The following is a 20,401-nucleotide window of genomic DNA, read 5'->3' as shown; positions in this document are numbered from 1 at the left end:
ACCCCCTCCACTCCTTTCTGTTGTTCTACATTGTCTTTTTCTTTTATGAATCAGATGGATACTCACATCCTCCTAACTCCTTCCCTGAAAAGAACCATGGTCTTTTGCCTTCTATAAAATTCTGTAATACCTTTGTATATGCAGAGCCAAATGCAATCTTGTTTTCACCACTAGGTTACCCTACTTCCATCCAGCATTCATTAGGCATTCTCTTGCAATGTATTTATTGATGTATGTGGACTCTCTCCTCTGTTAAGGTGTTATCAGTTTTGTATATCTCAATGCAGGAAGCATTGACCTTCGTAGATACACTGTTGCAATAATAATTGTAGTTAACAATGATCCTGCACTCACTGTGGGCCAGGCACTGTGCTAACCTCGTTCACAGCATTGACTTACTGAGTTTTCACAACAGCCCTGCAAAGCAGTGTGATATCCCCATTTTTCAGATGAGGAAACTGAGACCCAGGGAGGTGGAGACACTAGCCCAAGTTCCCACAGCTTAGGAAGTCACAGAGCTGTGATTTCCACCTTGGTCTTTTTCCCTGCAAGGCCCAACTGCAAGAACTCCCCTCTTCTGTGAGTCATGGATTTTAAGCTGCATGAGGAATGGGTGTAAGGAAGGTTTGCAGAGGGAGCATTTTACTAGGAATCAGACTACCTGGGCCCTTGTACCCGCTTTGCTGGTTACTTTGTCATATAAACTCAACCAAGTGGCTTCACAGCTCTGAGTTTCAAAATCCACATTTACAAGTTGGGGATAAAAATAACTCCAGTTCTCACCTGAAGAGACTTTTGTGGGGATGGCATGAGTTCGAGTATGTAAAAGTCTTTTGTGAACAGTGAGCAAAGCAGCTGGAGACAGGTGATGGGTGATATGGTGGAGATGGTATTGAGACCAATACTGGGTGGCAACACGTGGGCCTCGATGACACCAAGTCACAAAGTGATTCCAAATATTCAAATTCTCAGTGTGGAGAAGGTTAAGGATTATTACCTCAACCAGTTACTTTCAAGTGTATTTTCCTTTCTACCAGAGTGCTATATCATACAAGTCTGTCTAAACAAATTTAAAAGTACAATAAAAATTCTAAGTGGCACAAAAACATGGTGTTATAGTTTAAATGGTGGCATATTTGTCCTGATTGGTACATAAAATATTGGAAGGTTTTATAACTGATGTATCTCAGATTCAGTGAAATACCCTTGCCAAAAAGGAAAAATGTAAGGGTCATGAGAACATGTAATGAGGCATCTTACCCTATCTGGGGTCTCGGGGAGGGCTTCCCTGAGGAAGTGACATTAAGGTCCATGCAAGGAGAGGAAGCCAGGGAAGGACCACTGAATTTTCCTAGAAAGGAGGAAAGGAAAATATAGCCCCCATTTCATCCTACTCTCACGGGATTTCCCTACCTGTGCCTTCGGCAGGACTAGCCGCTCCCTTACATGCAGTTCAAGGCCAGCTGTGTTGTATTTGGTGATGACCCTGCTTCTTAACACCTGGGGATGAATGACACTGGCTGAGGCAAGGAGAACCCAGCTTTTGGGGGCAGGCAAAAAAATATATATATACATATATACATATACATATGTATATATATATATGTATATATGTATATATATATATATATATATATATATATATAAACAGCCATTCTCCAGCTCAGAATGCCTCAATTTGCTGCTCTTAACTCTGTGCCCGATTCTGACATTGATTTCTCAGATCTTCAGCCTTCTTTTGGTTTGGGGCTTTATTTCTGTGAGCTTATGACCTGACAGCATCACTAGAAGAAGGATTTTTAACATGCTGCTTTGCAGCAATGGGAAGGGATTGCTGATCGTGGGCAGATACAGAAAGGGTTCAACCCGAGACTCTGGAGGTCTCCAAAGTGAACTTCAAACCAAGAACTAGATGAAGGTGAAAACAAAACAAAATGGCATCTTTCTAATACACAGACAACAACAGACTAACCAATAAGCAACCAGATGTAAAAGGAGGGAGTTGGTCTGATGCCATCTAAGATCTCTGCTAGTCTCGTATCCTAAAATTATGAAAAACACATAGCAGTGGCATTGGAGATGAAGGCAAAGAGTCCATGCCACGTGGGTTTAGAAATCACACCAACACTTTGAAGGTCTACCGCATGCTGAATGCGGTTGCTAAATATTCGGTAAGGAGACAGAGAAATGTAAACCTGAACACCTGAGTCTGCAGTCGGGTCTGGGAGGTGACACGTGTGAAAGAATTAGACAAATTCTAATTCGTCTAGTTTCTCAATTCTCCTTGAGAAACTGCTACAAGGAGAGCCAATGGGAATTCACAGAGGGAGAGTTCAGCTTGGGATGGATAGAATGCTGTCAGTCAGCTATTGCCACAATAATTCTGGGTAGCTGCCCCATGCTCCCCTTACAAAATCTCAGTGACATGTAACAATAATCATTTCTTTCATTACTGGGTCTGCAAGTTTCGGCTACTCTGGCTGGGCTCAGCTGATCTCAGCTGGGTTTACTGTGGCTCAGCTGGACGGCTCTGCTGACCTTGGCTGGGCTCACTTGTATGTCTGAGGGTCTGCTTGTTATCAGCTGATCTAGAAGGGCTTCAAGTGGTGTGACTGAGGTCACTTGGCTCTGCTCCTTATATCTTTCTTCCTCTCGCTGGCTGGCCCAGGCACGTTCTGCTGACAATAGTTTTGGTCCAAGAGCACGCATGGAAGCATTGTATCACTCTGCGAACTTCCCAGAAGACGAAGAAGGCCATCTGCGGAGTGAGCTTCGATAGCTTAGAAGATGTGCTGCCCCCGAGCTGAGGGACTGTTTTCTTCACACCTAAACTTGTCATCACGTGGTCCAGCAGAGGATCACCGAGCCGCTTCCACAGCAGTCTGCACAAGTGGTTTGCATGCTAACCTCCAGAATGTTCCAGCCTCGTCAGATAGTTTCGGGGTCAGTGGAGAAGGGGAGGTGACACTTCAGGCTTTGACTCTGCATGGGGATGCAGTACGATAACCCTTCATGGTGATTCTGGTCTGATTTTCTGAATTAATGCTCAAGAATATTTCAGACCAAGTTTAGGCGCCACCCCCGTTCTGCTAGTGCCCATCTCTCCCTCCCTGTAGCCCTTGGGCGCCCGTGCTTGTCAGGCAGAGCAGCCTCAGTGGCTGCTCCCGTCCCTGCACTTGTGAAGCGCCTCACTGGGCTTCAGCCTGGCCTCCTGCTGCCACGCCTCCAGCACCAGGTCTAAACCACAAAGGCTTTGGTTTTCCTAGAAGCTTCTGGAGAGGCTGAAGAACACAGCCTGGAGGCGTGGGGGCGTTAACACCTTCTGGGGTGAGCTGTGACGAGGAAGGGACAAGTGGCAGGAAGGGACTGGCTTCACGGCCCTCCCACTCCCATCAGAGTTCCAGATGCAGTGGTTCCACAGAGCTTCTTTTTTTTAACATCTTTATTGGAGTCTAATTGCTTTACAATGGTGTGTTAGTTTCTGCTTTATAACAAAGTGAATCAGTTATACACATACATATGTTCCCGTATCTCTTCCCTCTTGAGAGCACCGAGCTGATCTCCCTGTGCCATGCGGCTGCTTCCCACTAGCTATCTATTTTGCGTTTGGTAGTGTATATATGTCCATGCCACTCTCTCACTTCGTCCCAGCTTACCCTTCCCCCTCCCCGAGTCCTCAAGTCCATTCTCTACATCTGCATCTTTGAAGGCCATTATTCAGCCTATCACGAGGCCTGTTCTTCCCTCTCTAACGGAGCTATTTCACGCACCAGCCCCAGAATGTTTCCGAGCACCCCCTGCCCATGTCCTAACCGTACCCCTTCAGTACTTAACATGTTCGTGCACGCGGGCGCTTTCCAACTGCCTCCACCAGCTTCTCTCTCTGCCCGAGGGCTTTTGGCCACTGGGGCCTGCTCTGCCGTTGTATATGGCCGGGGGTGGGAGCGGGGGGAGGAGAAGTCAAGGAATTGACATCCCCTCCCGCCCTTCCCTCTCAACCCTGGGAGCAGGCCTTAAGCAATGCCTGACAGCATCTGGTGGATCAATACCCCAGCTCTCTTGTCCCTTGGTTGGGATAACTGAGGTGTGTCCTACACTGCTCCCCAGAGGTCCACAGAGGGATTGCTCTCCGGTTGCTCACAGTGATAAGTAGCTTGATAACACTCCCTTTGTTGGCTACCTTCCCTGCCCCGTCTCTCTTACTCCACTCTCCTACTGGCACGTTCTAGAATGATCTTCCAAATAAACTACTTGCACTTGAATCCTTGCCTCTAAACTAAGACACGCATCTTGCAAATATTTCTTCCAAGCCTTGTTCATGCAGTTCTCCTGCCTGAAATGTCCCTTTTCTTCTCATGCCCAACTGCTCATCTTTCTAAACCCTCTTCTGCCCTGGGGTCTCCCCCAGCACTTCTGTACCTACCAATCTCTCCTCTTCCTGCCCATCCCAAGTGATCACAATAGGCTATTATCTGTACAAATAATCGAGAGAGACAGCGTGGCATAAAGGTTAAGACAGTGGATTCTGAAGCTAGACTATATGGATTCAAAACCTTCTCCACAGGCTTCCCTGGTGGCGCAGTGGTTGAGAATCCGTCTGCCGATGCAGGGGGCACGGGTTCGTGCCCCGGTCCGAGAAGATCCCACATGCCGCGGAGCGGCTGGGCCCGTGAGCCGTGGCCGCTGAGCCTGCGCGTCTAGAGGCCCGCGTACCGCAAAAAAAAAAAAAAAAAAAAAAAAAAAACCTTCTCCACCACTTACTGAGTGATGGTGAGCAGGTTACTTAATCTCTACAAGCCTCAACATGGGGGTGGTAATTGAACCTACCTCCTGGGCTCGCTGTAAGAAATAGATGCTAGCAGAGGCAGCCTTCTTAGTACAGCACTGGGCACATAGCAGACACCTAATAAGTGGTGGTTATTATTGGTCACTTTAACAAGTTAGTATCCAGTGCACTTTTAACATTGCACGAGCCTCTTTCATACACGTATCAAATGGGTAGTAAAACAATTAATTCTGAGGAGAGTTCAATAGCATTTTCTCCTCTGGAAGACAAGCTCTTTGAAAGCAGGGACCAGTCTGTGTTCACCTCTGCTTATACACAGTGCCTGGAGTGGTGAATTGGTGTCTGACAATATATATATATATATATTTATTATTATTATTTATTTTTGGCTGCATTGGGTCTTTGTTGCTGCGTGTGGGCTTTCTCTAGTTGCGGCGAGCAGGGGCTACTCTTCGTTGTGGTGTGTGGGCTTCTCATTGCGGTGGCTTCTCTTATTGCGGAGCACGGGCTCTAGGCGCACGGGCTTCAGTAGTTGTGGCCCGAGGGCTCAGTAGTTGTGGCTCACGGGCCTAGTTGCTCCGTGGCATGTGGGATCTTCCTGGACCAGGGCTCGAACCCGTGTCCCCTGCATTGGCAGGCGGATTCTTAACCACTGCGCAACCAGGAAAGCCCTGACAATATTTTTAAATGAATATTATATCTAAAGGACAGAAGGAGAAAGGAGAAGGGTCTGAAAAAGGACGAGGGAGGAAGGGACCACATGGGGAAAGACAATCAGCTTCTTTGTAGTTCTCCCTGGAGCTCATCGGATGCCTGAGAGGGCAGGCTGAGTGGGGCAAACAGCCAGGAAGCCCTGGGCAGCACTGAGAACCAGTTTTGCCTCTGGCCCTGTGATAGACAGGGATGCGCCACTGCTCAGATCCCGCGGCAAGGAAGGGCTCCCTGCCCAGCTGCGAGGCGCGTGGTCAGCACACAGCCTCTAGCTGCCAGCTCCTTCAGGGAGCATCTCAGCTGCCCAGAGCTCTCTGGCCCGAGGTCATGCCTTTCCCCAGGGCGGGCCACGTCCTGTGACTGAGCAGTGGGGGAGTGTAAAGGGTCAGCCATTTCTGCCCAACGTGAGATTTCCTACAGGCAATCCTTGTCCAGAGCACCCCACTGGGTTGGCCGAGTCTTAGGTGCACATGGCAGCTAGACCCTCCCTTCCCACCTGCCCCCCACTCCTGCTTCCTTCCCCTTTTCCACAGGTGTTGATCTCAAACAAACTTCTTGACCCACAAACTCCACCTCTGTTTCCACAAAGCACAACCTGTGATGGGAACAAAGACTCAACCTCCTTCCAAGTTCAAGTTAATGCTTGAGGCTCTCTTTGGAAGTTCAGGGACCCAGAACCACCTTCTTGTTTTCTTCTCTGGCAGTTTAACTCCTCAGTGACGTTAAGTGTCCTGACTTAAGCCTGGGAATATTCTGAGCTCACTGTCTTTTGGCCCAGACAAAGAGAGCTGTTTATCTTTCAACTTCACTTAGAACGGTAAATTTTAAAACCTCATTAATTCAGACTGTTCTTATTTGGAATTTGTGATGATCCAGAGAGGGGCCCCCCCCCGTGGATGTTTGTTTACTTTTGCATTATCAGGGAAAAAAGAGCCTGCCAAGCCAATGGCGAATGTGAGCACGATTGTAAAGGAACCATTTCAACAACTTTAAGGAGGAATAACACCCTTCTCTCGCTTTAAAAGCATCAGTTTACAGGCAGAAATTCATGTGACATTCTTATCAGTTTATTGATCTCAAAATACTTTTTAAAGCAACCCATTGGTGGTCTAGTTGGCATCGCTCTATGTTAAATTCAGTTTGACATTTACTGAGCTCCTGTTCCCTGTAGAGCATGAGACAGGTCCTGTGGGATGTACTGAGATGAAAACAATGCAATCTCTACGCACGAGGAGTTTACAATCACAGTGGATGCTATCACCACATTAAAATTTTTTGTTTCGTATTTCTTCTCAAATGTTTAAAAGTGTTTCGTAAATATCTAGCCCCAGCCTCAAGCCTGGTATATACTAGCTATACAGTAAGTACTTGTTAAACCAGAGAACTCTGAGTCAGACTGTCCTCCCCCACTCACTGGTCACCCAGCACCTGCAGAATTTGGTCCCTAGAGCCCCAGCAGGTTGTATGTTCCCTCCTGTGACATCGAGGAATGCCTCATATAGCTCGCTCACTCTCCCAAGGCTGTACACATCACAGAGGAAATCCTCGCCCACAACAGTCAGCTGTGATCTCAACCTTTTTGAAAAAGGCCCCTGTTTAAAATGGCAGTCGTGACCTTGGCTCTGCGTGCTTTGTGGGGACAGAGCTGGCTGGGTTTCTGGCCTGAGGCTCAGCCTGCAGGCATCCAGAACTTCCAGACAATTACCATTCCCCTGGAATTGCCCTCACTCCTGATTGCTATTGGTTAATTAAAGAAACCTAGGCTCCAGACTATATTACCCACTCATATGTCACATCCGATGTAACTAACGAGTTTTCAGCAGAACAGGGATTTGTGTGTGTGTGTGTGTGTGCGTGCGTGTGTGTGTGTGTGTGTGTGTGTGTGTGCGCGGCAATGTTGTTAAATTTGATGCACAATGCTTCTCTTCACAGAGAGGGGAGCCCTTTCTCCCCTGTGACTTTTCAGCCGCCGTACAAATGCTTGAGCTCTGCCAGCTGTAATTCTGCAAATTTTCTAGTGTCACCCAAGAGGTTTTTACCTTAATGATGCCACCTTGACTTTTTTTGCACTTAGTAACTCCTCACCCAAAGAGCCTCAAACACGTCCTAAACTCTCTAACTATTACCAGTTTAGAGAGATAGTCCTTTTCCCTTCTGGCAGAGCAGACGACTAAAACACCTGGTCTAATGAGACTCATCTAATCAGAATTGAGTTTGTTCTATTTAATTCAATTCAATAAGAGTCCAGCACCAACCTAGGTGCTTTGGGGATGGTAAACAGAGACAGGGTCCCTGCACTCAAGGTATGGTCTTGTTGGAGAAATAATTGAAGATTTCTATAACATTTGCAGAACAATATACAGTTGACCCTTGAACAACATGGGTTTGAACTGCACAGGTCCGCTTATAGGTGGATTTTTTTCGGTAAGTGCGTACTACAGTACTGTGTGATATGAGATTGGTTGAATCTGCGGGTGCAGAACCGTGGATACAGAGGGCTGACTGTAAAGTTCTATGCAGATTTTCGACTGCGTGGGGGTCAGAGCCCCTAAGCCCCCCACCCCCTGTTGTTCAAGGGTCAAATGTAATTCATTCATTCATGCAAAAAATATTTATTGAGCATTGTATTAGTTAAGGTAAGGGCTCAGGCGCTGTAAGAAAAAGGACCCCTGGTGCAGTGGCTTACAAAACAGAGGAATTCATCTGTCTCTCATGTAAGAGTTCTAAGGTCAGTGGTCCAGATTTGCAGGGCAGCGCAGTTCTACGTGGTTCTTCAGGAAACTGAAGATCCTTTGCTGTTGGGCCCTTCCACCCACTAGGGTGCTGCTCTCATCTGTAAGGTCAGCGCCTGGTCAGGGGCACATTTGTGTCCTAGCTTGGGGGAAGGTGAAAGGGGAATTTCAGGGCCGGCAGTTTTTAAAGCGAGTGAGGCAAAGTTCCACACACATCTTCCACTTTCATTCCGTTGGGGATGACTTAATTGCATGGCCATATCTAGCTGCAAGGGAGGCTGGAAATGGCAGTTCTACTTGGGTGCCTATGTGTCCAAGGAGGAAAGGAAGAATGGACTTCGAAGAGCAACCAATAGTGTCCCATAAGCATATCCTGTATGCCAGAGACTTCCAGATCCCACAGTCACAGCAATGATCAAGAAGACATGGCATTGACCTCAGAGAACTTAGATTCCAAGGGGAAAGAGAACAATGAATCGACTACTAAAATAGTTTTGAAGTAGGATGGTACCCAGCTCTGATACCAGGGCCTGCATTCTTAAGCATTTTGCTCTAGGAGCCCTGGACTTTATGTCTTTTCAAACACTTTTGCTTAACATTTGCCAAAGATTTCCCACAAGCTCGGGATAAAATCCAGATTTTGTTAGCAGCACCCTGGGAGAGCTGGCCCTGCCTGCCTAGTTTAGTTTCCCTGGGCAGATTGCCCTCACACCCTTGGCTTCAGTCATGATGAACTACTTGTAGTTTCCCGAAAGCAGACAATCCTTTCATCCTTCTATGCCTTTGCCCAGGCTCTTCCGTCTGTCTATAACGCCCTCCCATGAACAGTGCCCGGTACCCTCTCCCTACCCCCTCACCCCTTACCAGCCCAGATGGCCTTGAAGTTCAAGCAATTAGACTTGCTGCTTTCACTCTCTTCCCATCATATCTGGTGCATGTTTCAGTGAGGCACGGGACTTTGTGTGAGGTGATGGACAACACCCAGCTTTGGCAATCAGACAGATGAGTCCAAATTCTAACTTCACCACCCACTGTAACCTCGTGAAGGTACAAGATTTCTCTGCCTGGAGATAACTCTGTGAAGGGGGATGGGCTTGGTTCAAACTGGGTTTCTTTATGCAGTGCCAGGAACCGAGCAGATGCTCAGCAAAGGGCAGTTTCTGTATGGCTCCCTTACGATATGGTGAACTTCTTGAAGCAAGGACTCCACTTCAGGGTCCCGGGGTCTGGAGGAAAGGAGGTACTGGATTCCTGTCTGTGAGATGAATAGATGGCTTAATAATGTTAATTCATACTAAGATGTGGATTAATTACTTTATTCTGTCTCTTTCAGGGGCATTTATATTTTTTAAAGGACCACAGGAGGATAGAAATGTTTCATCCAAAGAAATGACTTTCCAGTGGAATTTTAGACAAGCAATTTTGTAGCAAAAGAACCTGGGTTCTTGCAAATTCCAGCAATTCACCAGTTATCCTTCCCAGCTACTGCTGAGTTCCATCTTAACCAGGCAACTGACATCCATCTCTGTCAAACCATTCTGTCCTCTTCCCCACCAGGGAAGCACCTAACTGCTTCGTGCCCTGCTCCCAATCAGAGGGTGAAAATACATCAGGATAATTAATTTACATGGAACTTTCAAATACTGGGGCCTGGGGAAAGGACACCTTGGGGGAGGGGTTAGAAGACCTAGGTGCCCTGTCCCTCGCCAGCTGTGTGACTTTCCCCAAAGCCCCTCTAGTCTCTGAGCTTCAGTTCACCCATCTGCAAACTAAAGTGGCCCATTAGGACAGGTGGTGTTTAAGGTCCAATGGGACATCCTGGGTCCCGCGACGAGGCTGTGTCGATACAAGGAAGCATCCTCAACTTGGCTCATTTCTCAAAAGGCCACGATTGGCACAGAGTGCCAGCTCGCCGTGCCCTGATCCACGGCCTGCCTCTCCTCCACCCTCCCCCGATGACTGCAGCCAAGGCCGAGATCTCTGGTTACAACTCTTGCTTTTCTTTCCCGTCCAGCCCCAGGCCTGCCTCCTGAGCCCAGCCCCTGCCAGTGGACTCTGTCCTCCTCTCCTATAATGCTTCACTCAGGCACATGTCAGCCTTGCTAATTATTATTCGGCCCGAACACCTCCGACACACTGGCATTTTCATTGATTCAAATTAAGAGTCAGACTAATAATTAAGGCAAACTGTCCCCCCATCCTCACCCCCTGACTGATGGATTCTTAGTGTCAAAACATTAACCTTTAGGTTTGGGACCTTGATGCATTCAAACCCCATAAGCACCTGAGAAGCAAGCAAACTATAGAACCTTTCCCTAAATCAGCTCTTTCTATCTCAACTGTCTTTATTTGTCTATGCAAATAGATATTTATCTTGGGAAAGAAAACAAACTTATATTCCAAAGGACACATATACAGAGAACCAACCCACCTATCACTGCAAAGGTGGAATTTGAAAGCCTTTTAGCAGTTCCTTTGCCCCTCCTGAATAGGATTGAAGGCGCTCAACTGAATACCTGAAAGAAACCCTATGGGCAGTATGGAGACCCCATTAGGAATTCTGTCAGACCCAGGGTGCGGGACCAGACTCTTCTGAGCATGAGTGAGGTGTGTCACTTGTCTGTTTCTGGGTAACCAACCACCCTCATCATTAGTGGCTTAAAACAGTAGCAAGTCACTCCTTTGCTCACGATTCTGCAATTTGAACAGAGCTGGGTGGGGAAGACTCATCTCCACTTCATGTGGTATTAACTGGGGGGGGCTCCACTAGGGAAGAGCCACGTTCGAGATGGCTCGCTCATGTGGCTGGCAAGTTGGTGCTGGCTGCCAGCTGGGAGCTCAGCCGGGGCTGTGGTCCAGAGCCTCCATTCTCCTCCGCAGGGCCTCTCTAGATGGTTTGGGCTTCCCCAAACATGGCAGCTAGGTTCTGAGAGGGAATGGAGAAGAAGGGAAGGCAAGCCCCAATGTGCAAGCAATTATTAAGCTTTTGCTTGCTTCACGCTTGCAGGCATTCCCATTAGCCAAAGCTAGTCATATAGCCAATCCCCAAGTCAGTGTGGGAGGGGACTCCACAAAGAAGGCAATACATTGGGGGAGGAGAAGACAAATGTACAGTCTACCACAGATGGTAACTGAGGAGGAAACCCTAAAATTAACTTTTTAAAAACACAACACTACATACCTTATAATTCAAAAAAAATTTTTAAGCAACTGCTATCCAATCATCTCTTTCAAATCGGGAAAAAGGCAGATCAGTTGAGTTCTTCCTGGTTTTCTCATTTATAACACGAAGGAGTCTGATGGCACTAGGATCTCCAAGGTCCATTTGGTTTCAACGTGCCGTACTCCTTAACCAAGTGGCTCTGTCCTGTCTCTCAAATTCCCCGTCAGCTCCTACATGGGAGCATATTTCTCATGCTGCAGTGTCAAGATATGGAAGAGGTAAAACTTGCTAGATGTTTGAGTTAAAAACAGAAGCCTCTAAATGTATGGAATGAGAGCTGGCAGGGAGCTAAGCCATCACCTGGCCACCCCCTCATCCGAGAGGGGGCAAGAAGCCGAGGACCCCCCTCTCTGTCTCCACTGTCTCTCTTCTGGGTCTCTCTGTCTTTGCTCACTCCGTGTTTCTCTATGTACTTCCTCTGCATCTCTCTTCACCTGGTTTTTGGTCTCTTTCTCTGTGTCCTCCATCTCTGTCTCTCTCTTTGATCCTTTCTGATTCGTGCAATCTCATCCCTCTCTCTACGTGACTCTGTCTCTCCCCACGTGTCTCATTGTGTGTGTGTGTGTGTGTGTGTGTCTGTCTGTCTTTCTCACATCTTCTTTCTATCTTCTCAGGGTTCCACACGCCTGAGTCACTCTCTGGCAAGATGTCTTCTCACATCCCGGTGTCTACACTTGGCTGCCCTGCACGGTTGGACTTGAATCCCTGCCCCGCCAGCTGCCAACGGGTGGCTCTGGGCCTCTGTCTGGCGGCTCCTCTGTGGGAAGGCTTGCTGTTCACAGCTGGTTTGCCATCCAGACCCTTCCAAGACTGGCATCAGAAGTGAAGCTGGAGGGGCTTCCCTGGTGGCGCAGTGGTTAAGAGTCCGCCTGCCGATGCAGGGGACGCGGGTTCGTGCCCCGGTCCGGGGGGATCCCACGTGCCGCGGAGCGGCTGGGCCCGTGAGCCACGGCCGCTGAGCCTGCGCGTCCAGAGCCTGTGCTCCGCAGCGGGAGAGGCCACACAGTGAGAGGCCCGCGTACCGCAAAAAAAAAAAAAAAAAAAAGTGAAGCTGGAGGGCTGATGTCTCTCGTGGCAACTCAGTGCTGGAACCCAAGTGCAAATGCGAGGGCAGAGAACACACACATGCAGAACACACACTCAGACACACTCGCACACATACACAGTTTGGCGGATGCACTGACAAGCCACCCAGCTCCCCCATCATGGAAGGACTTGTTGCCCAGCTACTGGGAGTGTCAACAGTGAAGTGGACACCCTCCAGCTGTGGACACCCTCCGTCCCTTCAGAGATGGCCTCAGTGGCAGAGAGCACCTCGCCCGAGGGCACACTGCTTGCTGGGCGGCCCGTATCTGCTGATGGATTGATACAGAATTTTTGGCCTTCTCAACCCGTCTCTGAAGGACCACTGTAGCTCCGCAGCGCCCAGTGGACTTGACCAAGGCTGTCATCAGGCCCGCTTCACAGCAGCTTGTCAGCTTCATCTGCCTACTCTTGCTTCCTTCTCTTCCCATCCTTTCCCCAGATGTTGATCCCAAGGTCTCTCCTTAATTAACATGCTGCCTGCTAAACTCAGTCTCCAAGTTTGCTTCCCAGGAAACCCAGCTGGTGACACTCATAGTCTCTCTCTCTCTCTCTCACATACACACATACACTCTCTCTCTCTCTCTCTCCCCCGCTAATTTTCTTCTCTCCCTGATGCCTACAACCTACCTTCCTCCTTGGAGCTCTCCTTTGTCATTTACTGAAGCCCTGTTCCCCAGGCAACTCATCTCGCCTGTGTTTCTGGTCCCACAGTCCCGGCAGCTTGCTTAAGCCCTTGCAGTTGTCTCTCAGATGGCATGAGAATCTTCAGTGGTTCCCTACTTTGCATTTTCCTCATCAGTACCGTAGAAAGAACACCAGCTCAGGAGGGGAGAGGCCCAGCTTCAAGACTGACTGCATCACTAACCACCTGTGGCGCCTCGTGCAAATCATTCCCAAACCCTGTGCCTCAGTTTCCTTGTCTGTAGAAGGGGTTCCCCTGAAGTCTCCCGCACAGGGTGAGAGACGGCCCTTGCGTTTGTGCTGTGCTGTGCTACATAATCCTTAGTTCTATTAAGTATATCAAGTGGGTTCTTGAGTTCATGTGACAATTTTTCCCTTTATTCTCTTTCTTAGTCTTTCACCTATTGGCTCTCTTATTGTTTACAGGCAACAGAACCCTCACCATAATGCCTGATTTGATTCCTGCAGCCATCCTATGAAGCTTGCTTTATTATCCTTTTCTACAGATGGGAGCATGGAAATTCAAGAGGTTGAGAATCTATTTAAGGTCTCATGGCAAGTGAATGCTGGTGTAAGATCTAAACCTGGGTTTGATTGTGTCCAAAGCCCATGCCTTGCAAGAGGGAGATAAGTCCCCCCAGTGTCATGAACAACACCATGAGCTAGGATAGGACCAATCTGTGGATGTGAATTCCAGAAATCCTAGGGAAGAGATGACGACCTTGCTACTTCCTTGGAAACTTGGTTCTAGTCTATTTACTACCCAAGAGCCAGGGGTAAGCGAAAAAGGATCTTGGCTCAGGAACCCTGAGATCTAACCTAAGTTCTGCCTTTAACCAGTTGGAGATCTCTTAAATGCAGTGGGTTTCCATTTTGTCATGGGGTAAAGAGCTGTATGCTCTCTGAGAACCCACCCTTCCAGTTCTCAAATGCAGGTCCCTCACTGCAATGCCTGCTCTCTGCTCTCTGGCTTTCCAAATCCCACTCATCCCTCAGCGTGTAGCCCCAATCTTATCACCCCAGAGCTGTTCCCATTGACTTCATTCTGCACCGACCTCCTCCATTTCTGGCTACTTGGGAGCCCTAACTCTTCCCACATTCATTTAGATGCTTAGTCCTGTGCCATGGGCAGAGTACAAGGAGCTCACCTTTGGACTCTGACCTACATTTAAATCTAGACTCTGGAATTTATCTGCTGTGTGACTTTGGGTGAGTCCTCTAACCTCTCTGAACTTCAGTTTCCTCTTTGTAAAGTGATGACACTGCCTATTTCACGGGGTGCTTGTGAGAAAATGAGATAATGCCGTAATGTATGGAAAACTTCAAGGTATTGTATCAATGTTGGCTTATATTATTATTGGTATGACTAATCAGTAGTTCGTGTGCAATCTGATTGAGCATTCCTGGAAGGCTGGGGCTACCTCCTTTGTAGTATCTAGAACATGCTGTAAGTGCAGTTGGCACTAAACTCTTGAATTGGCCTGAATTGAGACTTATAAGCAACACAGGAGGATGGTTGGGTTTTTGAGAAGCAGGCAGCACCTCTTCCATTCTGGCCTTGAATGTAAGAATATTAACCTTGAATTCTATAGACCATAGGACAAAACAATTCTTCCAACCACCCACTGGCATAAACCAGAATATTCACTTTGCCTTAAGATAAAAGAACACAGGCTAGAAGCTTCAGTCCAGAATGGCTCTACGTGACAGGCGGCTGCCATATTGGAAACACAAATTCTGACTCTGAGGCTTTGGGCCAAAATCACATGTACGTCAGCAGAAGCACAGGTTTGGGGGAGGGTGGACTCTGCAAATGGGAGGTGAAGGATAGGCTATTGCAGGAAGAGGAAAAGGAAAACTTTCTCCTGGAAAGAAGGAAGACTAAATAATAGCCCATATGACCCCCAAAACTGTCCAAAAGAAACAGAGAGGCACTGGAAGGAGATCAGAAGGCCGGAAGTGGGAAGCAGCGTTGCCTGCCTCTCTTGCTTTCTCCTTTCATTTCCTTCTGCTACGAGGGGTCTCTAGGAGTAGCCATGCTCACTCCTCCATGCTCTCAGTTCCTGAGGTGGTGGTACCTCTTCCTCACCCATGGGGATTGGTAACCAATTCTCTTTTATCCTGCTAGCCTTAGGGATGCTAGCTGCTTCCTGCAGTTTCTAACCTTTGGGTTGAATTACCTTCTTCTTTTGCCTCTTTCAGCCTTGCAATGCCAGGGTAACCAATGCCCTGTCTTAAATCTCCTCTGTTTGAAATACCTAGTGGGTTTCTGTTTTCCTGACTAGATATTCCATTATGTAAAGTGGAGCTCAAAGGGCAATAGTATATGATGAGACCTCCTGGAGAAGTCTTCCTTGCATGAATCATGGCGGTCATTTGACATCATAATCTTATGTTGCAAAATGCATTTAATTGAGACAAATGGGTTGATAGTAGTAATAATAATATCTAACCCATAAATAGTACTTACCATGGGCCAGGCATTATTCTAAGCATTATATATATATTAATTCATTTAATCCTTCCAATAACCCTGTGAGAAAGGTATTATTATTTTTTCTTTTTTTAACTCAAAGTATAGTTAATTTACCATGTTGTGTTAGTTTCAAGTGTACAGCAAAGTGATTCATTCAGACACACACACAAACATATGTGTTCTTTTTCAGATTCTTTTCCATTATAGGCTATTACAAGATACTGAGTATAGTTCCCTGTGCTATACGGTAGATCCTTGCTGTTTATCTATTTTATACACAGTAGTGTGTATATGTTAATCCCAAACTCCTAATTTATCTGCCCCCTTTTCCCCTTTGGTAACCATAAGTTTGTCTTCTATGTCTGTGAGTCTATTTCTGTTCTGTAAATAAGTTCATTTGTATCATTTTTTTACATTCCACATATAAGTGATATCACATGCTATTTGTCAGAAAGGTACTATTATTGTTTGCATTTTCTAGACAAGGAGAGTGAGGCTCAAGGCACAGAGAATGAAATTCCTTAAAGACATACAGATAGCAAGAGGCAAAACTTGTACTCAAATTCAGGAAGTGTGGCTCCAGAGTCCATGCTCTTAACCACTGTCTTAGGGCGGCTTTCTCCAAAAGCAGACCTTGAGACAGGCGTTCAGGTTCAAAAATTTTATTTGGGAGATGATTTCAGGAAGCATGGTGAGAAATGAAACACAAAAGGGAAGAAAACTGAGAAAGAATATGCTCATAAGTGGGTTTCTGCTGGGGGCAACTGCGATGCTCTGAGAGACTGGATACAGCTCAGTGTGGAGGATCAGTCATAGTGTGTTCACTCCCTGGCCCTTTCAGCCAGTCCCTGGATGTGCCACACATGCCCCTACGGCCAGAGAACGGCCTCAGCCAGAGAGACACAAGAGGCCATGGGCACATACCCGAACTTTCAGCAGTGACCTCCCAGGCGGGAAGAGAGGATGTGGGCAGGGCATCAGCCATGCCTATTCCACCCACTCCATTACACTGCTTCTTGCTGTCTCATAGGCGGATCTGTCTAGTCCTATACAAGTAAGATGGCAAATTCAGGTCACTGTGTGGAACCCAGGGAAACTACCAGAGCCACTCTTCCTACACCCATGGAGATGTTGTTAATGTCAGTGACCAAGGTGATCTGCCCTCCACCTCTCTTCGTCTAGCCTGCCACCATGTCACATAGGCTTTATTACCTCTTGCCCCTTCCTCTCTGCCTCCCTGCTGTGATTTCATTCAAGCCTTCATCATCTCTCGCCAAGACTGCTCCAAGAGCTTCCGACGGGCCTCCCAGCCTCCACTCTCTGACCCTTCCCCATCTACGTTATCGCTGGGAGAGTCTTACGAAAATGCAAACCTAATCGTGCCCCTTCCCTGCTAAAACCCCTTAGGACTTGCTATAGCTCTCGAGGAACAAGCCAAACTTAGAATGGCCAACAAGGCTACCACTTATGGATCCAACACCCACCTCTCCCGCCTCCTAAATTCCTGGCCTCATTTCCATGCACGATCTGATACATCCATGCCTTTGTACCTGTGAGCCTTGTGCCTGCCCACCTTCTCCTTCTTCTTTCTCCAGCTCTGTCTTAGAAGACTCAGCCCAGGCATCAGTGCTCCAGGAAGCATTGCCTTCTCGCCCCTACTCCACACTCTCTGAGGATGTGCCTCTCTTAATTACTCCTAAAGCTTCCTGCACTCTCTCTGCCCAGCACAGTGCTGGACATATGGTGAGGGTGACCAAAGAATTCTGACCCCAAGTGGGACACTTCTAAGAGTGAAAAGAGATGTCGTTAATAATTACATCAAGACAACCAAGACCGTTTCAATGTAGCCAGGATGTACTGTCGCCCTGCATCCCTATTATACGCCCAATTCATGTCATTGAATGCATAAATCAATACAGAAATGACTTCTGCAAACTTAGTGAATTGGTGTCATAAATAGGGTGTACATATAACAGGAGGTGCATAAGATGAGCCATTGAGGGCCAGAAGAAGTATTTGAAATATACATACAAATATACATGTATATTTATATATGTATAGATAATTTCTTCTAAATTTCTATTTTCTGAGTGTTTTATTTCTGAATCAGTCAGCTTTTGTCACCACGATGCTGAGTAACACGTCACCCTCCAACTCTGTGGCTTAAAACAACCATCATTTATTCTCATCTTCATATTTGTGGAACGGCTGATTTAGTCTAGGCTTGGCTGGACTTGGTACCAAGCTGCAGGTTGAGTCTGGGTCTGCCCCACATGTTTCTTCTCCTACTCGGACCTGCTGGCTAACTGGACCACGTTCTTCTTCTCATGGCAACGGCAGACATGATAGAGGGTTAGCCCAACGCAAGCCTCTGCCTGCATCGCATCTACTAACATCTCATTGGCCAAAGCAAGTCACGGGTCCAAGCCCAAAGTCAAGGGGTAGGGATGTACACACTGGCTGCCATGAGGGCATAGCAAGGATGCAAGGATGTGAGTATACACTACTACTACAAGGGGTCAGGGATTGGAACCCATAATTCAAGTTACCATATTGTGTATATATCATGTTAGTACAGTGATGTGTATTTATATAACTTCTAAGTATATATATGTAATTTATAAGTGTTATGCATCTAATGGAGGAACCTGAAATGTTTTATGGATGGGATGTGCCATCGACAAAGTTTGGAAATAACACCTTACTGTCACAGCATCGTAGGTAGGATGCTGATCCTACAGCAGTCATGGATTGCATCTCTCAGGAATCATGCATACGTTTCTGTTGACAGTGGAAAATGCTTAACCATGTCACCTTGTGTCCAGCAGCATGTCAGTGTCCCAGGGAACCTCAGAGCCATGTGATGTAGGCACCTCAGACTCTGAGATTTGGGAGAACCAGGTTTGAACCCAGCTCCACCATTGACAAGCCATATGATCTTGGCTGTATTGCTGAATGTGTGGGGAGCTCAGTTTCCTCATCTGTAAAAGGGGTTGTTATATTACCTGCCTATCTATCAATACTTTGTAGGACTGTTATCAAGATGCAATAATGAGAAGGCACCTTAGAGAGTATATGTTGTCTTAGGCTGGGTTTCCCAGCAAGCAGATCCTGCAACAGGATTGAAGCGTTAAGTTGTTTCTATGGGAGGTGATCCAGGAAGCCCCGAAAGGGGCGGCAAAGGGAGGCAGGGAAGGGAAGGCGGCCAATCAAGGGTGTGTTGACAAGCGGGTTACTGCTGTAGACAACTGGTACTCAGTCCCACTGGCTCCTCTGGGGGATGCTGGGGAGCACACCTTAGAGTTGTCGCACCCGAGGGGCGAGCGAGCTGGAGCACTTATGCACCAGCTCCCCATCTGACATTGGCTGAGGGCTGTTTCCTCTGCCCACCTAAATAATAGCTCCAGAGCAACAGCATCTCCCTTTGACCTCATTTGTAAGAGTACGTTTGTTTCGAGCTTTTGACCATTTAAAGCACTCACATTTATGTCGCACAAAGCAGTACAGTGTGGTAGTTATGAGCACTGACCCTGGTGCCAGATTGAGAGGGTTCAAATCCCACCTCTGCCACTTACCAGCTGTGTGTCCTTGGGCAAGTTATTCAACCTCTCTGTGCCTCCATTTCTCACGTGAAAATGGGGGTAATAATGGTACCTATCTTGGGGGACAGCAGTGAGTATTGAATGAATTACTAAAATTAAAGCATTGGAAACAGTGTCAGGCACTTAGCAGGTGACAGTTTATGATGTCCTTACAAAACACATGGAAGGCCAGTGGAGAGTGGGAGTCCTCTTTGAGAGCTGGGGAAGCTGAGGCCCTGCGAAGCTTGTACACACTGACTCACTGGCTATCGGCTGCTTCCTTCAACTCTACCCTCACCTCCTTCACAGCCCTTGGTCTCGCCCTGGTCTGTGTCAGCACAGGCTGGCTTCAGGGAGCTCATGTGTTACAGGCTCCGGCAGAGCTGGAAAAACCAATGTGTGTGTGTGTGTGTGTGTGTGTGTGTGTGTGTGTGTGTGTGTATCTTCTGCATCTCACTGGTTTCGAATGGAAGGCGCTCAAGGAGAAAAAGGCGATGCTTCAGCATGAGTGCACACAGATGGCCCAGGCAACCACGCAACCAGGAGTTCTGGGCCCACTGGGTGGTCTAGGAGCAGGAGCTTTGGGAGGGTACACTCTGTGCCCTCCCCTCCCTTTGTCGCATTTTTGCAGGTGCCCAGTTCACGCGCTCTCCCCGCACACAGATGGTGCCTCTCCCACCACACAGACAACGCAAACCTGGCTCTCTCCTGTCCGTGACATCTTCTGGAGCCCCAGGGACACACAGGTGTGTTAATCTTCATCCCACTTGGTAGCATCTCTCTGTCCTTGGTTCCTCGTCCCTTAAAACCTGTGATAAGGAATAAGGGGATTGCAGTCTGAGAAAGAGCGGGAGAGAGAGAGAGAGAGAGAGAGACAGGAAGAAACGTCCCATAAAAGAATAAGGAGAAAGGACATCGAAGTGTGGATCAAAAGGGAGGATCAAACTCCCCTGATCTAAAGTCAAGGTTGGGAAAGAGAGGAGACAATTATAATTTCTGCTTTTTGGTACAAAGAAGACCTGACATTGATAGCGGGTTCCTACAGCCCCGAGTAAATCTGGCAGAGAGAGCGAGAGACTGGGGGCTTGTGTGTGGCTGCAATGACGACATTCATGTCGCTAGTGC

The 20,401-nt window shown here is 47.5% G+C and overlaps 1 long non-coding RNA gene across 1 annotated transcript in view; it reads right to left on the bottom strand.

Moving 5' to 3' along the window:
• Nucleotides 1-20,401, bottom strand: part of LOC114484716 (uncharacterized) — a 49,462-nt gene that overhangs the window by 23,607 nt on the left and 5,454 nt on the right. The window contains exon 2 of the long non-coding RNA XR_003677908.1: nucleotides 19,974-20,085. This is a non-coding gene — a long non-coding RNA (uncharacterized lncRNA). The remainder of the gene's footprint in view (nucleotides 1-19,973; nucleotides 20,086-20,401) is intronic.

The sequence above is a fragment of the Physeter macrocephalus genome, chromosome 21, assembly GCF_002837175.3.
Source record: "Physeter macrocephalus isolate SW-GA chromosome 21, ASM283717v5, whole genome shotgun sequence".
Taxonomy (NCBI): Eukaryota; Metazoa; Chordata; class Mammalia; order Artiodactyla; family Physeteridae; genus Physeter; species Physeter macrocephalus.
Note: the sequence above shows the minus strand (reverse complement) of the source record. Positions and strands in the feature narration are given on the sequence as shown.